A 23,678-nucleotide genomic window follows, 5' to 3' on the forward strand; every position below is an offset into this window, starting at 1 on the left:
CCTCCATGAGCAAAATTGGCATGAACAGAAAGCTGTCCCAACACGACTACACGTAGAGAAGGCTAGTCGGGGCAAAAAACTGCATCCAAGAGCACCAAGGAGACACAACGAGCTAAAACCTGCAAATTTCTGATGTTTGGCTGAAATTTTTTAAGTTTTTACATGTGTTTTAGTTATATACAAGGCTCACTTCAAAAAACTCACTCACGGGCACTTACAGTAGCCCGATAGCTGTCACTAGACTAGCAACTTGCAGTGCATGTACATGTGCTTGCTAAAGCAAGCTAAAAAACCTACAAAAGAAAGCCCACATGCCCTTTTGACATCGGGCGTCATGTCCATATGTACAAATTTACAAAAAACGGGGTGTCAGAAATGCGCCCAACACCTTTTACAAAAGCTAGTGAGGCGGTCCGGGGCCGGCAACAAGAGAGGCAACCTCTAAACACGCCTCAAGGCTCCTGTGCTGCTCAATTGGGGTTGGGGCAACCACAAGCACAACACAATGGCAAATCCACAGCCAAACCCGAACAAGATAGGGGCACCACCTAGTTATTGGATGCGAACAAGGACGCAAGAGAGATTTTATCACAACCAAGAGGAGCTGCAACAAAACACACACAAGAAATCTCACACAAAGACACACACCAAATGGCGTAAGAGAGAGTCAAAGCAAAGGGAAGAAAGAGAGAGAGCAGTGGAGTTTGTACATATACCTGATTGACAAGTTGCAAATGGAGATGGTTCATTATGATGCTATCATAGAGCTTGTACAAAACTAACTCATGCTTAGTGAATGCTAAATATTGCCAATACACCACTGTCTTAGGGTGTGGGAGAACTCTCACCACAATACCTTCTTACAATGGACCCAAATTTGGTAATGAAAACACCCTAAAACACTTTCTCAAACAAGATCAAATGACAGAAACTTAAAATACACAAGTCACCTTGACTTCACCAAATCGTATTGCACAAGCGGAAGGACAAAGACTTGGACGTCGAATCACGCCTTTGATACACCAAACCGCAATTTATTGATGATAGAGGAACTTATACAATAGTGATTTTGATATTTTGAACTTACGCTCTTTCACTTGCAATGTGTAGCTTCAAAGCTTCTCTCACACCAAAAGTGAAGCTCACAAAGTGGTTGCTACGTCTAAGTTTCTCCTCACGCATAGAGTGTTGGGGTGCTATGTGAGATATTGGGGATTATTTACAAGAAGGAGAGGGGCCTATGTATAGGTTGGAGACCTCTCATTAAGATTATTGGAAATCCAAGTTTACAAGCTAGCAAATTAGGATTATGATTTTTTTTAATTATCAAAACATTGAGGGCCTTCTTTATCTCCTTGGGTCATGGATGTGGGCTCAAAAGAGAGCATTATTGATGGTAGATAAAGTGAAAGTAATTTTTTAAGGAAGGAGAGAGAGAGAGAGAGAGAGAGAGAGAGAGAGAGAGAGAGTGAGAGAGAGTTACTGTGCACATATGCTTTAGGTGAGGTGTCTTTTATGGTTAGGTCAATGGCTATTTTGTGTTAGTATGTTAGTGGTTCGTGTTAGTAATCACAAAAATGTTAATGATATATTTACAATGGGTAGAAGGAGGTGGATGGTTGAATGAAGTGAGAAAATCCTTGTGATGGTGAAGCTTGAAGAAGTTTTGGATGTACTTATGTAGGTTCTCAAAATGATTGTCGATCCTCTTCTTCTTCTTCTCTTCTTGCGTTGTCGTCGCCAAGGTTGAATCACCATGATGAAATGATTGATGAGAATTTCCAATTAGGAGAGATTAAGGATGGTTTTACATGCTAAATTTTATGTATATAGAGAAGAGGCAAAAGGATTTGTGATTAGAGATAATACAGAGAGACATAGAGATGGTGTAAGTACATGTAGAGCTCATATGAGAGCTATGGAAGTAAGAGGGGAGGTTAATGGTGAAGAGGCTAAGAAAAACCATGGAAGGTGCAGGTTTGAGTGAGGGATGGAGAGGAATGAGCGTGTGTGTGTGTGTGTGGAAGTAAATGGAGGTGATAGAAGAATAGGGTGACTTGTGAGAAAAAGTGGGAAGACTGGGGTCCACCAAGGAAATCATATCTCATCGGTGTTAGCTCCAAAAATTATAAAAAAATTTGAGGTGATTATTCAGCTTGTGAGCTAAATTTATCTTTTTGGTCACTTCCACACTTCACAAAAAAAGTCTTCAGTGGTCCCCTTTCGATTGAATTTGCATAAGACTCCAAAGGTGAGCCCCTCCTTGCACTAAATCATGACCTAATAAATTCTTAGGGGTTTGAAAATATGCATGGTTGTGGATTATGCATAAATTTAATATATGGATATGATGGAAAACAAATAGGCTAGTATATATAAAAAAGCCATGGAATCTAGAATAGTGTTAGCTATAAATTTAAAAAATATACAAAAATAAATGAGAAGGACACTCATTTGTTTTTATTGATGTATATTTATTTACAAGAGGTAAGAAATAATACTTGTAAGAAATAGAAATTTAGTGAAAGGCAATGACTAATGGTGAAAGGTAATTTTGAAGTTTTTTCCTCGAGTGGACTCACAAAAGAAATTAAAGAAGCTTGCATGAAATGATATCAATAGAATACATAGGTAATAAAGATTATGGTAAATGGTGAGTAAATGTACATAGCATACTTAGGTAAATAACATACACTTAGACAAAAATATTCAAATAAATACTAATAATGATAATTAAAAATCCCTACATTTAAGCCCTATGTACAATGAAATATTTACACACAAATGGACCATAATATATATATATATATATATATATATATATATATTTGGTTCAACTAGCATAATTACTAGCTAGCTGAGGGTTTTGAGGAGATATGGGGAAAGTCCTCTAGCTCACACATGCCTATGTACAGTGAAAGGGTGAGGATAACCACAGTGTTTGAGTGATTTTGATAGGGTGAGGTATGTCACTATGACAATTTTGGATAGCCAAAAAACAACTATCATTAGCCCTCCCTAAATAATGGTATATTCATATACCATTTATCCGATCGCACAACATGTAGATCTTGTAACGTCTGTCTTTGTCCGCTTTCATCTTTCATGAATGAACTTTGCTGTATGGTTAGAAAGCCTTGTGTGCTGTGAAATATCATGATGTAATCAAGTGGTAAGTAAACCTCATCCATTAAAAAAAGTTTCCACATAACCACCCCCCCAGGATCAAAGATCTTGAAGTTTCTCTTCCAATGAGAAATATATGGTATGGAATCACATATTGAATTTGGTTGAAGAAACTTGTAGAACTTATTGCTATATATCATTGCTTCCACCACTATGAATGTGATATAAAAGATAGGTTTCTCTTCCTCCTATGTAAAGTTGATGTATCTGCTACGATCTTCAAGAGCTTCTATGAGCATATCTATGAAATCAAGCTCATAAAAGGCATTCAAACTGGGTAGGCTCATCAAGTCAAAAACTCCATGACATTAATAATTTAGGAAGGCTTGAACCATGCCTTCAGATGCTATCTGAAGGTGTTGCAAAAAGTCTACTACATAAGTAGACAAAGGACCACTGCTTTCAACACATTGGAAGAGAATAGATTTTGGTAAGGATTGGTGAAATATCCACATGTAGCAATCAACAAGTTTTCCATCTATGATGAAGACCATAAGAATCACAATGTGGAACTCCATACACCAAAGAACCAAATGAAGAAGGTTTGGAAACATCCATTCATCACCAAGTATTCATGTCCTCTTCCACTTAAGAAGGTATGGTGCCCACGATGAAAGGTATATGATGTGAAGAGAGGAAGAGTTGACTTTGAAGAGGTGAAAACCAATGTGAAGTTGATTGGGGATTCAAAAGCTTGGATTTTCTTGCTAAGAGACTGTCCCATGAATGAAAATCCACCCACTAATACAACATTGGAGAGAGTGATATCCTTTTGACAATTTACTTTTATGATCCTATTTTTTTCTACTCTCCCATGTTCTTCATTCCCTTCTAAGCCCCCCCCTTGGCAAGGTTGGAACTCCTCACATTGTATCACCTCAAAGGTTGATGGATTACTTTTTGATTTTGTGAAAACTTTGGCTTCTTGCATGATAGGGTCTTCCATGCACACAATCATCTCTTTATGATTGATGTGGTCTATGATCTCCCCACTTATGATTTCCTCTTCTTCTTCACTCTCTTCTTTTAGAAAAGACACACTCTCAGAACATTTTGTAGGATCAAGGTTACCTTCAAGGTCTTCATTCTCCATAGAGTCATGTTGCACAAAAGCTTTGTTTGCTCGAACTAGAAATTGATCCTCCACCAAAAGGTTGGATGTACCCATTATTGAATTATCATCAATGCCATTTGAGATATCTTGTGTTGATTTTGCATGCTTGTGATAAAGGTAAAAGAAAGAGATGCCACGTTTGAATCTTGGCCACACATTTTAGCACTTAAATAATAAGTTGGCATGTAAACATCATCTTCAACATTTGTCGGAGTAGAAGGAGAGAAGTATGGAAAAGGAGATGATTCCTTGATAGAAACACTTTTTAGATGGTCAGTTCTTTCGGCATGATGGAAACCATTTTTGATGTAGAAGTACTTAAGAAACTTCCTTCGAGCAATAGTGACCGCTTCTTCAAAGGTAGAGGGTCCACTACAAGTAACCTTAGTCTTTTGCAAAGGAGACAAACCAGAAATAAACTGATCCATTTTTACATAATCTGAAAATGTAGAATCAAATCCACATCCTGCCCATTGAAGAGAAAAAATCTCCTCATAAGCATAGTAGTCTTCACCATGTTGTTGAAGTCCCCTCAATGAAGCCCATGCTTTCTCCATTGTTGGAACTTTAGAGAATCTGGTCCACTCTTTGTTAATGTATGTGTGTGTGCGTTTTTGTTTTTGTTTGTACTCTCTCTCTCTCTCTCTCTCTCTCAAAAACACTATGTGTGTGTGTGTATGTGTGTGTGTGAGAGAGAGAGAGAGGGAGAGAGAAAGAGGGGAAGGGAACATGAGAATGAGGAGAGGGAAGGAGCATACCTGGCTCTCCTTCCTCTCCTCGTGTGTGTGTGTGTGTGTGTGTGTGTGTGTGGAGAAGAAAAAGAGAGAGAGAGAGAGAGAGAGAGAGAGGGAGAGCGTTACCTGCTCCTTGCTTGAGGGCGTCGAAAAACTCAGATCTGAGATCTGAGTTTTTGGGCGCGCTCGGTTATGTTTTTAGCCCAGCCGGCGTCGCTATGAGCGTCGCAAATTTACAAAGACATTTGCGACGCTTATAGCGACGCCGGGAATTTTTTTTTGAGCGTCGCTGTGTGAGCGTCGCTAATATGAATAGCCTCTTGTAGTGCAAGGATATGTTAAACCATTCTAAAATCAGTAAGAAAATCATCACCATCTTCTTCCAAAGAAGATTGGGATATCATTAAAGGTATAGCGTGTCATAGTCTCTAAATGCTAGAACCACGCAAAGGTTAGTTCCAAACTATCATTATTGCTTATGACATGCAATTAACCACATAGAGTCTTGAAAGGAATTCCAACATAAATTCTAGCTTCTTGTATGAAAATCTTCTTTCTTTATTATGTTATGCCAATCCATACCATATTCTAGCCCAATTTTGTGTTCTTGAAATCAAACTATGCACTCAAAACTATTTTGCTAAGTTGCGCTAAAACAAGATGAAAACATGCACGTCAAAGGATGCATGATAGTCAACAAGAGGCAGGATGACAGGATTTGGTGATGCAAGAATTTCGCCTACTCTTTGAGCACCAAACATGAAAACCATACGTTGTTGAAAATGGATCTTTCTACTAAGTGCAACGTTTATTCTAATGTTTGGAGTGAAATATAAGGGAAAAACCTCTATCCCTGGGCCATTATCTATGGCCTATGCATGTCCTAATGCTTAAAATAACACAAAAATATAGACGTCTAAGCTAATATCGTACCTAATGAGAGGCAAAATGAAAGTATTTACCAAAGCCTTTATCTCGGTCAACCTGAGAGGACCTAAAATCCTATGAATTACACGTTGAAATTGCAACTTAGTACTAACAATTATGTGTATCTTTTGCCTTGCAATGGGAATGAGAGGATCATACACAATCTTGTGATTCATGAAAACTACTTGACTATTCTAAAGGTTAAACCTACACGAAAACATACACAAGCCCTCCTCAGCACGGGCAATAAGAGAGGCAACATCTAAACACCCCTCAAGGCTCCCGTGCTGCTCAATTGGGGCTGGGACAACCACAAGCACAACACAATGACAAACCCACAGCCAAACCCAAACAAGATAGGGGCACTACCTAGTTATTGGATGCAAACTAGGATGCAAGAGATAATTTGTCACAACCAAGAGGAGGTGCAACAAAACGCACATAAGCAATCTCACACGACACACACCAAATGGCATAAGAGAGAGTCAAAGCAAAGGGAAGAAAGAGAGAGAGAAGTGGAGTTTGTACAAATACCTGATTGACAACTTGCAAATGGAGATGGTTCATTGAGATGCTATTGTAGAGCTTGTACAAAACTAACTCATGCTTAGTGAATGCTAAATATTACCAATACACACACTGTCTTAGGGTTTGGGAGACCTCTCACCACAATACCCTCTTACAATGGACACAAATTTGGCAATGAAAACACACTAAAACATTTTCTCAAAGAAGATCAAATGATAGAAACTTAAAATACACAAGTCACCTTAACTTTACCAAACCGTATTGCACAAGTGGAAGGATGAAGACTTGGATGTCGAATCACGCCTTTGAAGCACCAAACCTCACTTTATTGATGATGGAGGAACTTATACAATAGTGATTTTGATATTTTGAACTCATGCTCTCTCACTTGGAATGTGTAGCTTGAAAGCTTCTCTCACACCAAAAGTGAAGCTCACAAAGTGGTTGCTACGCCTAAGTCTCTCCTCACGCATAGAGTGTTGGGGTGCTATGTGAGATATTGGGGATTATTTACAAGAAGGAGAGGGGCCTATTTAAAGGCTGGAGACCTCTCATTAAGATTATTGGAAATCCTAATTTACAAGCTAACAAATCAGGATTATGATTTTTTTTGAATATCAAAACATTGTGAGCCTTCTTTGTCTGCTTGAGTCATGGATGTGGGCTCAAAAGAGAGAATTATTGATGGTAGATAAGATGAAAGTAGAGTTTTGAGGAAGGAGAGAGAGAGAGAGAGAGAGAGAGAGAGAGAGAGAGAGAGAGAGAGAGAGAGAGAGAGAGAGAGTGTTACTATGCACATATAGGCTTGAGGTGAGGTGTTTTTTATGGTTAGGTCAATGGCTATTTTGTGTTAGTATGTTAGTGGTTGATATTAGTATATTGATATATTTACAATGGGTAGAACGAGGTGGATGGTTGAAGTAAGATGATTGAATGAAGTGAGAAAATCTTGTGATGGTGAAGCTTGAAGAAGTTTGGACTTACTTGTGTAGGTTCTCAAAATGACTGTCGATCCTCTTTTCTTCTTCTCTTATTGCATTGTCGTTGCCAAGGTTGAATCACCATGATGAAATGGTTGATGAGAATTTCCAATTAGGAGAGATTAAGCATAGTTTTACATGCTGAATTTGATGTATATAGAGAAGAGGTAAAAGGATTTGTAATTAGAGGTAACAGACAGAGGCATAGAGATGGTGTAAGTACATGTAGAGCTCATATGAGAGCTATGGAAATAAGAGGGGAGGTTAATGGTGAAGAGGGTAAGAGAAACCATGGAAGGTGCAGGTTTGAGTAAAAAAATATACGAAAATATAAAGAATCAAATGATGAGGGCACTCATTTATTTTTATTGATGTATATTTATTTTCAAGAGGTAAGAAAGAATACTTGTAAGAAATAACAATTTAGTGAAAGGCAATGACTGATGGTGAAAAGTATTTTTGAAGATTTTCCCTCGAGTGGATTCACACCAAAAATAAGAGAAGCTTGCATGAAATGATTTTTTATAGAATACATCGGTAAGAAAGATTATGGTAATGGTGACTAAATCTACATAGCATACTTATGTAAATAACATACACCTAGGTAGAAATATGTAAATAATTATAATAAAAAATCCCTATATTTAAGCCCAATTTACAATTAAATACTTACACACAAATGGACCATAATATATTTTTAATTTTGATTTTTATTTATTTTTTGGGTTCAACTAGCCCAATTACTAGCTAGCTGAGGGTTTTAAGGAGATATGGGGAAAGTCCTCTAACTCACACACACCTATGTACAATGAAAGGGTGAGGATAAGCACAGTGTTTGAGTGATTTTGATAGGGTGAGGTAGCTCACTATGGCAATTTTGGATAGCCAAAAAATGGCTATGACTAGTCCAAATTAGTTTAGCTTGCACTGATTCAAAATGTCCGCCGGCGTCTGGTGTTGATGGACGTAAGGCTAATCATGATGATTTGCCCACATAATTTTTCCCTGTGTTGCCAAATCCACCTCTTACAACTTATACTCTTGATCGGATCACGCTTCCTCTCCGCAAGAGAGAGAGAGAGAGAGTTCCACCTTGCTTAGCCCTGACCTCTTTGCTAGCTTCCTTTGACCCCTTTGCTAAACTTCGAGAGTGAGTGAGAGCTCCTTCTTTCTTAGTTTTGAGAGCGAGCGAGAGAGTTTCTTACTTCCTTGCTTATGCCCACCTTCCCTTTCTTGCTCTCGTTGAGGCCTCCAAGCCTCCGTAGAGAGAGAGAGAGAGAGAGAGAGAGAGAGAGAGAGAGAGAGAGAGAGAGAGAGAGAGAGAGAGAGAGAGAGATAGATAGATTTTATTATCGTCCTCGGAGGTCAAATATGACCTATGGGACCAAAGTTACATGTGATGTAGTATGTGTATGGCTGATGAGTGACTCTCGATGCTCCAAAATTGTAGTGATGAGAGTCGCAATGGAGAGCCCACACTTTGGCTGGGAGAGGAAAGTGTGTAGGTCTAAGTTATGGCTGAAAATGTGAGAGAAGCAAGTTCGGATGTGATCAAAAGCTGAGCACTCTAGTAGTGTGTGGTACTCAGACTCTCGAACTTGCAGTGAGCATAATGTGCACAATCGATTTGACTCTTCTCCATTGCCCCAACGCCCTATCTCGCATCGAAGGAAATGGGAGCTAAGCAGAATTGCTGCGATAGTGCGTATCGCGGACAAGGGAATAGGATCAAGCATGTAAGTGTGAGTACGGTTTCCTCTCTCAGCGAAGAACATGGTTTTGTAGTTGGGGGCAATATAGGTGGTGTAATGTATGAAGCGTGACCCACCGGATTTCTCCCAAGCCGTAATACATTGGCGTTGTAGAAAAGCTTCATTCACTTGAGAGTCAATTGAAGCATCATGTAGCAAGTGTAATGCATCCCATCTCCCAAACCACTTCTTTATGTCTTGCATCCATCCGTGCTCAAGATCTTGCTTTTATGCGTCTTTTGAACTTTTTTGCTTGCTTCCCATGCAATTGTAGGAAGTCGATGTGAGGGGTTTTGACGCATCTTTATCATGTACTCCACAACCCTTTCCATGCCCATAACCTCAATTGGAAGAGATCCCGACTCAAGAAGTAGGAGCATATATGGTGTTTGTGTCTTAACTTGGAGAAAGTTTGTGAGAAAACGCTTTTGGACATTCTCAAACTCTTTCCAAGTAGACTTTGAGATGCTCCCGCCCCACACTTCAACTCCATAAAGAAGAACCGGTGTCACCAATGCATCAAAAAGATACTTGTTGAGAACCCAACACTTGATGTTTCCCGCATTACACATGTTCTCAAATGCATAATATGCTCTCTTTCCCGCTTCCAAACGACGCATAGCACATTCATGCCACTTATGATTGGATGGAACCTCAAGGCCAAGGTACTTAAAGCTCTCAACAACTTCAAGTGTCTCGTTGTTGTACACAATGCATGGCTTCTCCTTATGGTTGGTTTTCACAAGCATAACCTTTGTTTTGGATTCATTTACAATCAGCCCACTATGCAAGCAAAAGTTCTCAAGGACAACCATAAGCTTTTGTGCATCTTCTAAAGTGTGTGCTAGAAGCACTACATCATCCGCATACAACAAAAGCATGATTACCGCATTGCAAATAGTGACCTCTTCAATGCCTTCTTCTTGCATAAAGTCAAGTACCATTTGTTCCAATTGATCGATGCATAGACCAAAGAGAGTTGGTGACAATGGACATCCTTGTTTAACCCCAATAGTGCTTACAAAAATTTCTGAAATTTCTCTTCCCATGCGCAATTGACAAATCACCTTCTCATAGATTCGAGAAACCCCAAGCATAAACTCACTTGGCACTTGGAGTTCTTCCATCCTTCTCCACAAATTGTTACGTGGAATCATATCAAAGGCTTTCTTAAAGTCCACAAAACAACAATACAATCGCTTGCCTTTCAACCGACTTTCCTCCATGAGAACACGAAGAGTGACAAGATGATCAATGGTGCTATGGCATCGACGAAAACCCGCTTGTCCCTTTGCACGCTTGTCATTCTCTTCAGCCCAATCACTCAATTTCATCTCCATCATGCACCCAAACAACTTTGCCATAAGAGACCCAATCATTATAGTCCGGTAGTTGCTTGCATTCTTTACATCCCCTCCTTTATGCAAAGGCTTAACCCAATTAGTACTCCAATCATAAGGCATACCATGTTGAAGTGCAAGGTTGAACATATCACACATCCACTCATGGGTAAAATCTCCCGTCCATTTGATCATCTCCGGCTTGATACCTTGAAGATCTCCCGCTTTGCGAGTGGCCAACTTTTCAAGCCCACCGCATACATCCTCAATAGTAAAAAACGACGGCATACATGGGAGTGAACCATAAAATGGCATTTTTTCAGTATTTTCTTGCTCATATAATTTCCTACAATGTGTGTACATATCCACTAGACTCAAGTTACCAAAATTCTCAACCCGCTTGCCTCTCAAGTTTCTCCAAAATCTTCCACATGCATGTGCCTTTTCTTGGACTTGAAATTCTTGTTGCTTTACTTCCCATCTTCTTCTCTTCTTTTGAATCAATGCCTTGTATGTATGCAAATGACTTTGATAGTTGTCTTTGTCCATAGTTGCATCAAGCTTTATCAAGGACTTTCGAGCATCTTGACATTCTTTATCAAACCACCTTTTGCGTGATCTATCTTTGTTGATACCATGGAGATGCTTTATGGCAAAGCATTCTTCCGCACAAGAACAAATAGCTTTCTTGAAAGCTTCCCATTTAGTTTCCAATGGTGCATCACATTGAAGCTTTGTCATCCATAATTTTTGCTCAACCATTTCAATGTACATTGGTGCCCGTTTGAAATCCATACATAGTGATAACTTCTCTTTCCTTTGGCTGAGATTATCATGCTTAGTTGCTTCTCCACATGAAAGGTCAATACATAAGGTGCGATGGTCGGATTCCGGGGTCCATTGACCAAACATAAAACTCTTTATGTGATACATGATGGCTTCAGAGAGTAGCATATAGTCAATCACACTATCCCCATTATGTCTTCTACATGTAAATCCATTGGTTCCACTCCACAAAGATACACCATTGGCAATGAGCATACCCGTGCTATTACACATGTGTAAAAGTAACTTTCCATAGTGATCTGGCTCTTTCTCATCCATTGAAGTACGATCATACAAGTGAACTTCCTCCAACTCCCTTGAAATGTATGGCATATCAAATTGTTGAGTATCATGTTGCAATGTTTTTGTGCGAGCATTCATATCCCCAAATACAATAACATCACCTTCACCTTTGAAATAAGCAATGTCCTCTTCCAAATCAGAAAATGGTTGATCTCTATCCATGCAAGCATAAAAGGGAGAATCATGATGAGGAATGTAGCAACCGGCTACAAAAATGGGTGCTCTTTTTGGTGTCATAATTTTCAGCCATACATAACGTTTGTACTTGTCATCTTTCACAATTGATACAAAATCTTCCAATCCTTTCTTAACCATACATGCTAACCCTCCTTGTCCTCTTCGTTGCTTGAGATTCTTTGACCACATCAATGAATGTACATTGTAATCCTCCAAGCCGTTAATCCTTTGTGTATCATGCTCCCAAGTTTCAACAAGAAGTACAACATCGGCTTTGCTTGCTAGTTCATCAATGCCAACCCCCGCATTCCATGGGTATCCATTACAATTCCAAAAGCATATTTTCAATTGTAACTCGGTCTCATAGGTCACGCATCCCTATTTGCTTGAGAGACTTGCCTCCTCCTTGGGCACATTTTCTTCATGAGAGATCTCCTTGTTTTTATTATTCTTTTCCTCATATGCCTTGCGACGCATATTTTGTTGCTTAATAGTGCGATCTTCACATACAAAACATTTTGTATCCCTCAAATAGATCCAACTATTATCAAGGATAATCTTTCGCTTGGTTTCATCCGGCATGGTGCATACAATTGGCCGTTCTCCCGAGAGAGAGAGAGAGAGAGAGAGAGAGAGAGAGAGAGAGAGAGAAATTCTTGCTTAGTTTCAAGAGTGAGAGCCCTTTGATGCCTTTGCCTCCTCTCCTTCCATTTTCATGCAGCAACAACCTCCTTCTTCGTTCCCCTCCTTCACACAATAAACCCCTTTGCTCCTCTCTTTCCTTCTTTTTTGCCTTTTCTTATGCCCACCTTTCCCTTCCTGCTCTTGTTGAGGCCTCCAAGCCTCCGTTGAGAGAGAGTGAGAAAGAGAATTTCTTCTTGCTTCCTTGCTTCAAGAATGAGAGAGAGAGATGATTTTTCTTGCTTAGTTTCAAGAGCGAGAGAGAACTCGGTCCTACCTCCTTCTTATGCCTCCTCCTCCTCCTTTGTTCATGCAATAATCACTTCTCCTCTTGCCCTCTCGTTGATGCCCTTGTTCTTGCTCTTTAGGTCGAGTCCCTTGCTCATGCGAGAGAGAGAGAGAGAGAGAGAGAGAGAGAGAGAGAGAGAGAGAGAGAGAGAGAGAGAGAGAGAGAGAGAGAGAGAGAGAGTTTTGGAGAGAGAGCTCGATCGCCTTCCTCTCCCATGATTCCTTCTCTTCTGGCCCATCACGTTCATTCCCCTACAATTCCTTTTTCTTCCCTCGTTTATGCCTCCTTTTCTTTTATGCCAAAATAGCATTCCTTTTTATGGCCCACCTGATTTGCTTGTCATAGTAGCGTGACAAGCCGCCTGATGATGTGGCAAGGCTGGGGTTGAAGTGTGCGGAACGCAGGGAGTGGTAGGGTCCCCATGGCATGCAGAGCATTTTCCGCTTTAGGAACATTGTCGCTGCAGCTCCGCAGCGACCGACGCCAGCGTTTTCTCTCTCTTCTGCTCTTGCGTCCCCTGCCTGCACGCTTTCTCCATATTTTGTTTCCTCTTCCCACACTCATTAAACCTTATTTAATTGCTTGTGCGGCCATCCCTTGGGCCTTGGGTGGTCCTCCTCCGAATGTCCATAAGCAAAGCCCTTACGGGCGATCATTTTCGCAAGCATGGGTGAATGCATTTGGAGAAATGCCTTCCCTTCGCACCCGGTGAAAATAACCTAGAGCCTCTTTGTTGTAGCCATTTTGGGCATATCTCAAAACCAATGCTCTTCAAAAATCACCTTCTTTTCTGAAAGCAAGAGCAACTATTGAGACCTTGATAGGAAGACTTAGAAGAGCCATACATTGCATTGATAGATCATGGATCAGAGATGAACTTCATGTCCAAGACTTTGTATCAAAAAGTCAAATGGCCAATCGATATAAATCATGGATGGATGATTTGTGTAGCAAATAACTCATCAAGGGAGCTTGTCCAAATGAAAGGTGACTCTAGGGGATGTGAAAGAAGACCAAAACTTCTTTGTATAGGAAATATGTACATATTCTCTCATCCTTGGGCAGCCATACATCACTTCTACTCTTATGGCAAAAAAGGTGATGGACGATCGATAAACTTATGCTAGGATAAGGAACAACGATGTGAAGTGTGCGGTTCAATCTCTTACTATTTGTGAGGACCATGAAAGGACTCTGACACTCTAAGAGAGAAACTCTTGCCAAAAGCAAATAAAGAATTCAAGGACTACAAGGATATGAGGGGTTTTGGCCATGTACTATTGTAGAGTGCGATTGTAGTGGTACAAGAAAAGAAAAGTTATGCATGATGTATATGAAAAGGAGATGTTTTCTACATGTTTTGTAGGATTAACCGACTATGGATCTGTCACTTTTACAAAGTGTGAGGACTTGAAGTGGGGTGAAAGACAACACGCAAATAGTGTACAGAATGGTTTGAAGAACAATTGTTTGTTAGAAGATGATGAATGCTTGCAAGTGTGGTTGATGAGTGTTCATTTGTGGATACCATGCAAGACTTGAAGTTTTAGTGGATTGAAATTTGTGTATAGTAAACGAGGTTGTGAAAGTATGCTCTATAGAAATGTATAAAGCCATTGAGGATTTTGGAAATGCTCAAGGTGTTGAAATGAGTGGAAACCAAGTATAAGTCTATGGCAAAGAAAGGGAAACATGTGGCATTACCTCTACCATAAGACTGCACAAATAAGATGGAACAAGCTACTTTGCAACCTAGCCTTTGTGACCCAAGCAAGATTGGAAACAAGCTTATGCAAGATTGTTTAAAGGAGTTAAAGGTTGGTTGCAAGGACAACTTGACAAACGATAAAAAGATACATTGATAGCCATTTTTTGGCTCCCCGTAATTGCCATAGTGAGCTACCTCACCCTACCAAAATCACCCAAACACTGTGGCTATCTTCACCCTTTCACTATACATAGGCATGTGTGAGTTAGCGGACTTTTCCTATATCTCCTTAAAAACCCTCACTTAGCTAGTCACTGGGCTAGTTGAACTAAAAAAAGTAGATAAAATCAAAAAAATAAAATATATTATGGCCCATTGTGTGTAAATATTTCATTTTATATAGGGCCCAAATATAAGAAATTTTCAAAATTATTTTGGTATATATTTAAATATTTCTACTTAGGTGTGCGTTATTTGCCTATGTATGCTATGTACATTGACTCACCACATTACCACAATTTTTCTTACCATTTTTCATACTCTTTATTCCATATGGAAAATTTTTTCATAATTTTTGGAGACCACCGGTGAGGTATGATTTTTTTGATTGGACCCCAATTTGCCCACTTTTCCCACAAGTAGCCAATAGTCTTCTCTCACCTCTTTCCACACTTCTACACACATATGCACACACTCATTCCTCTCCATCCCTCACTCAAACCTGCAACTTCCATGGTTTCTCTCACCTTCTTCACCATTAACCTCCCCTCTTACTTCCATAGCTCTCATATGAGCTCTACATGTACCTACACCATCTCTATACCTCTCTCTATTACTTCCAAAGTACAATTCCATCTTACCCCTTCTCTATATACATAAATTCAGCATGTAGACCATGCTTAACCTCTACAAATTGAGATATCTCATCAAACGAATTGCCATTTTCATCGTGATAATCAACCTTGGCGGCGGTGGTATAAAGAAGAGAAGAAGAAGAAGAAGAGGATCGATATTCATTTTGAGAACCTACACAAGTAAGTCCTTCTTCAAGCTTCACTAGCACAAGAATTTTCTCACTTCATTGAACCATCTTACTTCAACCATCCACCTCATTCTACACATTGCAAATATATCATTAACTTTCTAGTGATTACTAACACTAACTACTAACATACTAGCACAAAATAGCCATTGACCTAACCATAAAACACACCTCACCTCAAGACATGTGCATAGTAACTCTCTCTCTCTCTCTCTCTCTCTCTCTCTCTCCTTCCTTAAAACTCTAGTTTCACCTTATCTACCATCAATAGTGCTCTCTTTTGAGCCCACATCCATGACTCAAGCAGACAAAGAAGGCCTGCAATGTTTTAATATTAAAAAAAAATCATAATCCTTGATTTGTTAGCTTGTAAATTAGGATTTCCAATAATCTTAATGAGAGTTCTCCAACCTATAAATAGGCCCCTCTCCTTCTTGTAAATAAACTACAATATCTCACATAACACCCCAACACTCTATGCGTGAGGAGAGATTTAGGTGTAGCAATCACTTTGTAAGCTTCACTTTTGGTGTGAGAGAAGCTTTTAAGCTACACATTGCAAGTGAGAGAGCGTGAGTTCAAAATCTCAAAACTACTATTGTATACGTTCCTTCATCATCAATAAATTGAGGTTTGGTGCATCAAAGGCGTTATTCGACGTTCAAGTCTTCGTCCTTCCACTTGTGCAATACGGTTTGGTGAATTCAAGGTGACTTGTGTATTTTGATGTTTTTATCATTTGATCTTGTTTTAGAAAGTGTTTTAGTGTGTTTTCATTGCCAGTTTTGTGTCCATTGTAAGAGGGTATTGTGGTGAGAGGTCTCCCATACCCTAAGACAATGTGTGTGTGTGTTGGCAATGTGTGTTTTAGTGTTTTCATGTGTTTTCATTGCCAGTTTTGTGTCCATTGTAAGAGGGTATTGTGGTGAGAGGTCTCCCACACCCTAAGACAATGTGTGTGTGTGTTGGCAATGTTTAACATTCACTAAGCATTGAGTTAGCTTTGTACAAGCTTACGACAGCATCTTAACGAACCATCTCCATTTGAAAGTCACAAACAAGGTATTACACAAGTTCCATTCCTCTTTTTCTTGCCTTTGCTTTGACTGTCTCTTGCTCCATTGTGTGTGTGTGTTGGTGTGAGATTGCTTGTGTGAGTTTTGTGGCTCATCTTCTTGGTTGTGATAAAATCTCTCTTGCGTCCTAGTTCGACTACCATAACTAGGTGGTGCCCCTTCACTTGTTTGGCTGTGGGTTTGTTGTTGTTTCTTGCTTGTGGTTGCCCCAGCCCCAATTGAGCAGCACGGGAGCCTTGAGGGGTGTTTAGAGGTTGCCTCTCTTGTTGCCCGCCCTGGACCGTCTCAACGCTTTGAAGAGATGTTTGCCAAAGGTGGAAAGGATTTTGCATTTGAGTTGCATGAGATAGGGTGTGTTGATCCTTCCATCGTTGCTCCTATGGTAATTTTCACTATCCCTCATGTACTTGGAGCTTGCAGCCCATTCTAGTTCCACAAGATCATTTGCCGAAACTCATTGAGTTGCTTAATGAAAAGATTGAGATGAGTATTTTGGAGCCTTCTTGTGCTCCATATTCCAACAGGTGGTTCACAGTTCCAAAGAAAAATGGTTCTTTACACTTTATCCAAGATGTGCAAATTATCAATAAGGTAACAATAAGGAATGTGGGGCCTCGACAAGCCTAACGACAAAAAAATGGGCAATTGTGTTGTGTGTGAGCAATGAGATGGAAATGGATGGCCATGAAAGTTGGTAGGGGTGGAATAGCATCTTACGCTCCACCCTTGAAAAGTTTCATGTCCATCGCAAGTCGTCTCAATAGTCAAGGATGACACAATCACCATTTTTTTTTCCGTTGGACTTGCCAAGAAATCAACGATTGTGTTGTGCATGACCAATGAGACGGAAATGGATGGCCATGAAACTTTGTAAGAATGGGGGAATCACTCTACTCCCTGTTCCTTTAAAGTTTCATGGCCATCGCAATCTATCGCGATAGTCAAGGGTGGCACAATTGCCAAGTTTTTATCGTAAGGCCATTCGCGAGCCCAAAGACAAAAAATTGGTGATTGTGTTGTGCATGACCAACGAGACGACAACGAATGCCCATGAGACTTTGCAAGGGTGGGGGAAGCATCCTACCTTCCACCTTTGCATATTTTTATGGCCATTGTAAGCCGTCTCAATTGTCAAGTATGGCACAATTGCCAATTTTTTGCCTTTGGGCCCTTGGCGAGCCCAACGGCAAAAAAATGGCGATTTTGTGTACATGACCAGCGAGAAGAAAACTATTGACCATGAATGTTTGCAAGGACAAGGAAAGCACCTTGGTCCACACCCATATAAGTTTTCATGGCTATTGCAATCCATCATGACGATAAAGGGTGGCACAATCATTAATATTATTTTCCACAAACTTGCAACACCTCGTCAAGTCTAAAAACACATCTATATCACTTACATTACATTCTTTGGTTGGCACATCGTCAAGAAAGGGCATCGTAGTTTGAGATATGAAGTCATGCAAGACTTTGTTCATACCATTCATCATATGCACAACTAAATCAGTTGCTCCTTGAGGTAAAGGTGCACATCCTTACCAAACCCAAAGGTGTCCTCATGGTAGTAAAGTCCCAAGATTTCCATAGCTATTTGGAATTGATCATACCTTGAGTCGTCTAATGGGAGACTTTGGTATACACCATACTCTAGTGCTACATATTGTGATAGTCAGAGTGCAATTGCATTAGCAAAGAACTCCGTGTTTCACTCCAAGTCGAAACACATAGAGGTAAAGTATCATGCGGTACGAGATATTTTGCCTAGCAAACGCATTGAGTAAGTCACAGTTCACACGGATGAAAACATAGAGATGGTTTGCACATAGCTTAGTCTCAGAGTGGTTTGCACATTGCATAGAGATGATGGGTGTAGGGTGAATCTACAATCATGATTCACATTTTGCACATTTGTACAAAGTAACCCCTACATTCTTTAGCCACTTGGGCCACCTTGGCCTTCAAGTGGGAGATTGTTGGGTTTTAGGCCCCGCGACTGGCTAGGCGCCTGTCCACTTACTTCATTCTTGGTTATAATGAGTAATAATGACAATGAGATGATCTTCCTCTCACTAAGCTCCACCGAAATAGACTGTCTCCTCTCATCTCCTCCCCCTTCTCTCAATCCCTTCCCTTGCACTCCATAGCATCTACATTGTCACATGGATCTGACAAGCAAAGGAGCCACGAGAGGAATAAAAAGAGAAGCTATTTGAGAATAAAAAGAGAGAGGAGAATAAATGAGGGAAACGGAAGGAGTTTTTGCATGAACGAGCAGGTGGAGAGAGGAGTTAGGACTAAAGCAGCAAAAAAAGGAGGAGAAGGCAAAGTGGGAGGGATATCTCTCTCTCCATCTCTCAAATAAGGCCAAAAATCTCTCTCCCTCTCTCTCTCTCTCTCTCTCTCTCTCTCTCTCTCTCTCTTTCTCTTCGGGCTTCAAGGCTATTTTCTCTCGACCAAGCAAGGAAGGAAGTAAGCCCAAGGTTGGCAAGGTATAAAGAGAAAGGGTGAAAACCATAGAACTTTCAAGAGCAAACAGAGGAGGGAGGTTTGAGAGCTTTGGATGGCAATTGAAGGAAGAAAAGAGAGCAACACCATCATCATCAAGACCATCGAAGCTTTTTTTAACTAATTGTAGTAATAAGTTGGATTAACACATTGGAAGGAGCTTAAACTCCTCAATCCTTCTCTCTCTCTCTCTCTCTCTCTCTCTCTCTCTCTCTCTCTCTCTCTCTCTCTCATACACCTCTCATATCCAGAGGCCCCATGCCTTCTCCGCTCACCTTTGGAACACAAAAACCCCAACAATGGCATAATGGCCAATGTTTTTGACGAGCCCAACGGAAAAAAATTGGTGATTGTGTGCACATGACTGCCTCTGTTGTTCTCTCTCTCATACACCTGTCATAGCCAGAGGCTCCACGCCTTCTCCACTCACCTTTGGAGCACAAAACCCCCAACAAGGGCACAATGGCCAATGTTTTTGACGGGCCCAACGACAAAAAATTGGCGATTGTGTGCGCATGACTAATGAGATGGCATTAGATGACCATGAAACTTTGAAGGGATGGGGAAAGTAGTAGCCTCCACACACTTGCAAAGTTTCATGGACATCACAATTTGTCACGATGGTCAAGGGTAGCACAATGGCTAGTTTTTTTTACCCTTGGAGCTCAATGACAAAAAAATGACGATTGTGTCGTGCTTGACGGATGAGACGACAACCCATGGCCATGAAACTTTGCAAGGGAAGTGAAAGAATCCTACTTCCTATCCCTACAAATTTTCATGGCCATTGCAAGTTGTCTTGTTGATCAAGGGCATCACAATGGCTAATTTTTTGCCGCTGGGTCCTTGGCGAGCCCAAATGCAAGAAATTGGTGATTGTGCGGCGCCTGACCGATGACATAGTAGCAGATGGCCATGAAACTTTGTAGGGGTGGAAAAAAAACCCTTCTCCTTGTCCTTGAAAAATTTCATGTCTATCGCAAGCCGTCTGGACGGTCAAGGACAACACAATTGCCCATTTTTTTGCCAATGGATCCTTGGTGAGCCCAACAACAAAAAAAAGCAATTGTGCTATGTGTGACTCACGAGATGGAAACGGATGGCCATGAAACATTGTAAGGACAAGATAAGCATCCTACTCTCTACCCCTATAAATAGATGGCCATGGAAATCTATATTGCACGAGACATGACAATCCTCAAAGATTCCAGTGTAGAGAGATGCAGCTAGACCACATTTGGAGTCTGCTGGAGCATCACATCTTTGGGAGTGGGGGCTATGACACTCTTCGACATTTGTAAGTATTATACGTTGCCTTTAAATTTCCAAATATGTATAAGTTATCTGAATATGTTTTCTTATGGTTAGTTGTTTATTTTGCAGGAAGTTACCGTGAAGCGCCGTTGGACACGTTGAGAGGAGAAGTATGGATACAAGCATGGACGTGTGGCCCTTTTGACCCAGATGTAGGAGGAGGGAGAGACTGTTGACTGAGAGGCATTACCATGAGAGTGACGTCCTCCAAATATGTTGTTTTCTATAGTTGTAGTCACCATATTCATTGTATACATGTACAATTTGATGTTTATGTTTATGGTTTTGTATTCCATTTACAATTATGATTATGGTATGGCAACCAATTTATGATTATGGTTTTGTAATTATATGGTTTTGCAATTATGGTATGGCAATCATGTTATAATTATGGTATGGCAAGCATGTTATGGTTATGATTTTGCAAATATGGTATGGCAATCAAGTTATGGTTATGGTTTTGCAATTATGCTATGGAAATCATGTTATGGTTATGGTATGGCAAACAGGTTATGGTTATGGTTTTGTAATTATGGCATGGCAATCATGTTATGGTTATGGTATGGAAAGAAAGTTATGGTTATGGTTTTGCAAAAATGGTTGGGCAATTAGTCTATGGTTAAGGTTTTTCAATTATGGTATGGAAATTATGTTATGGTTATGGTATTGCAAGCAGGTTATGGTGATGGTTTTGCAAATATGGTTTGGATTTTGTGTAAACTTGTCATACTTATGGTTACTCTTTTGTGAAAACTTGTCGATGATGTTTATGCGTTTGGAGACTTGTCATTCATTTGAAAACGTCTCGCTTTTCAGCGGCACAATGAAAGTGGAGTGCATTTGATTTTGCATTCTTCCTTTGGGCAGAGAGGGTTGGTTCCTAGCGCCACTCCTCTTTGCCCAAAAATATCTTGTAGGTTTTTGCTCTAGAGTAGGCGCTGGTATAGGCGTTGGTATACGCGTCTAAACAAGTGTTGAAAATAAATGGTCAATTCTAGCGTACTTTTAGGTGTTTATACCAACACTTAAATAGATGTTTATTCCAACGATACATTGGTGGCGTTTATACTGACGGTTATCTCGGTGCTTTAAAAAGAAGTTTTGGGGGCATCGAAACACGCGTCAATATTTCACAACACGTTGCAGTGCTTGGTGAAGTGAACTGTAAAAGAATGGCGATTGTACCATGGATGACTAATGAGATGGCAAAACATAGCCATGAAACTTTTCAGGGGTGGGGAGAGAGCACCCTGCTTCTCATCTTTGCAAATTCTCATGGCCATCACAATCTGCCTAAATAATCAAGGATGGAACAAATTGGTGATTGTTTGCCATTTGGCTTGCCACCCTACCCCCCCTCCTTGCAAAGTTTTGTAACCATCCGTTGTTGTTTCGTGGGACATGCATGCCACAATCACCAATTGTTTGTTGTTGGATGCTTGGTGAGCCCAACGACAAAAAATTGACGATTGGCGCTTGACCTATGAGATGGTAAAGGATGGCCATAAAACTTTGTAGGGGTGATAAATAATTCTATTTCTTTTCCTTGCAAAGTTTCATAGCCATCACAATCTGTCTCGATGGTCATTGACGACACAATTGCCAATTTTTTGCCATTGGACTCTTGGCTACAAAAAATTGGCGATTGTGTTTTGCTTGATTAGACAAGACAAAACAACAGGCCATGAAAAGTTTTAGGGGTTGGGGAAGCACCCTACTCTCCCCTTGCAAAGTTTCATGGCCATTGCAATTCGTCTCAATGATCAAGGGTGACACAATGGCCAAGTTTTTGTCCTTACATCCTTGGCGAGTCCAATGGAAAAAAATTGGAGATTGTGATCCACTTGACCAATGACACGGCAATGAACGGCCTTGAAACTTTTCATGGGTAGGGAAAGCACCCTACTCTCCATCCATGCAAAGTTTCATGTCCATCACAAGCTGTCTCAACCATCAAGGATGGCACAATTGTCAATTTTTTTGCCGTTGGGCCCTCGGCAAGCCTAATGACAAAAAATTGGCGATTGTGCCGTGTTTGATGGATGAGATGGTAAGGGATGACCATGAAAATTTACAGGGATAGGAAAAGTACCCTACTCTCCTCTTGTACAAAAGTTTCATGTCCATCGCAAGCCGTCTTGACCGTCAAGGATGACACAATTGCCATTTTTTTTGCCCTTAGGCCCAAGGCGAGCCCAACGATAAAAAAATGGCGATTATACCATGCATGATTGATGTAATGGCAATGGATGAACATGAAACTTTGCAAGGATTGGGAAGCACCTTGTTCTCTACCCTTATAAAGTTTTATTGCCAGTGCAATCCGTCGCAATGGTCAAGGGTGGCACAATTATCATTTCTTTGCTGTCGGGCCCTTGATGAGCCCAATGACAAAAAATTGACGATTGTGCCATGCATGGGTAACAAGACGACAATGGATGGCCATGAAAATTTACAGGGATGAGGGAAGCATCCTACTTTCTACCCTTGTAGGTTTTGATAGCCATCCAAACCATCTCGATTTTTTAGGGTAGTACAATGAGTAATTTTTTGCCATTGGATCCTTAGCAAGCCCAAGAGAAAAATAATGGCATTTGTGTGTGCATAAGTAATGAGATGGCAATGGATGCCCAAAAAACTTTGTAGGGATGGGAGAAGCATCCTCTTTCCCACCCTTGCAAAGTTTCATGGCCATCAAAATCCATCTCGATGAGATGGTCAAGGACAACACAATGTCCAAGTTTTTTTCATTGGGCCCTTGGTGAGCCAATGGAAAAAAGTGATGATTGTGTCATGTCTAGCCAACAAGATAATAATGGATGCGTAGCCCAACGATAAAAAATTCACGATTGTGCTACTTACACATGATCGAAGAGTCAGTGAATGACCATGAAAATTTACAGGTATAAGGAAAGTACTCTACTCCCTATCCTTGCAAAGTTTCATGGCCGTCACAATCCATCGTCACAATGAAGGGTAGCACAATCGCCAATTTTTTGCCATTGGATATTTTTGCGAGCCCAACGGTAAAAAAATGACGATTATGTTGTGCATGACCGACTAGACAACAATAGATGGCCATGTAAATTTGTAGAGGTAGAGTAAGAATCCTACTCTCCACTTTTGTAGAGTTTCATGGCCATCGCAACCCGTATCAATTGTCATGGATGGCACAATGACTAATTTTTTGCCGTT

The sequence above is a fragment of the Adiantum capillus-veneris genome, chromosome 9 (genome assembly GCF_014529385.1).
Source record: "Adiantum capillus-veneris isolate H3 chromosome 9, ASM1452938v2, whole genome shotgun sequence".
NCBI lineage: Eukaryota > Viridiplantae > Streptophyta > Polypodiopsida > Polypodiales > Pteridaceae > Adiantum > Adiantum capillus-veneris.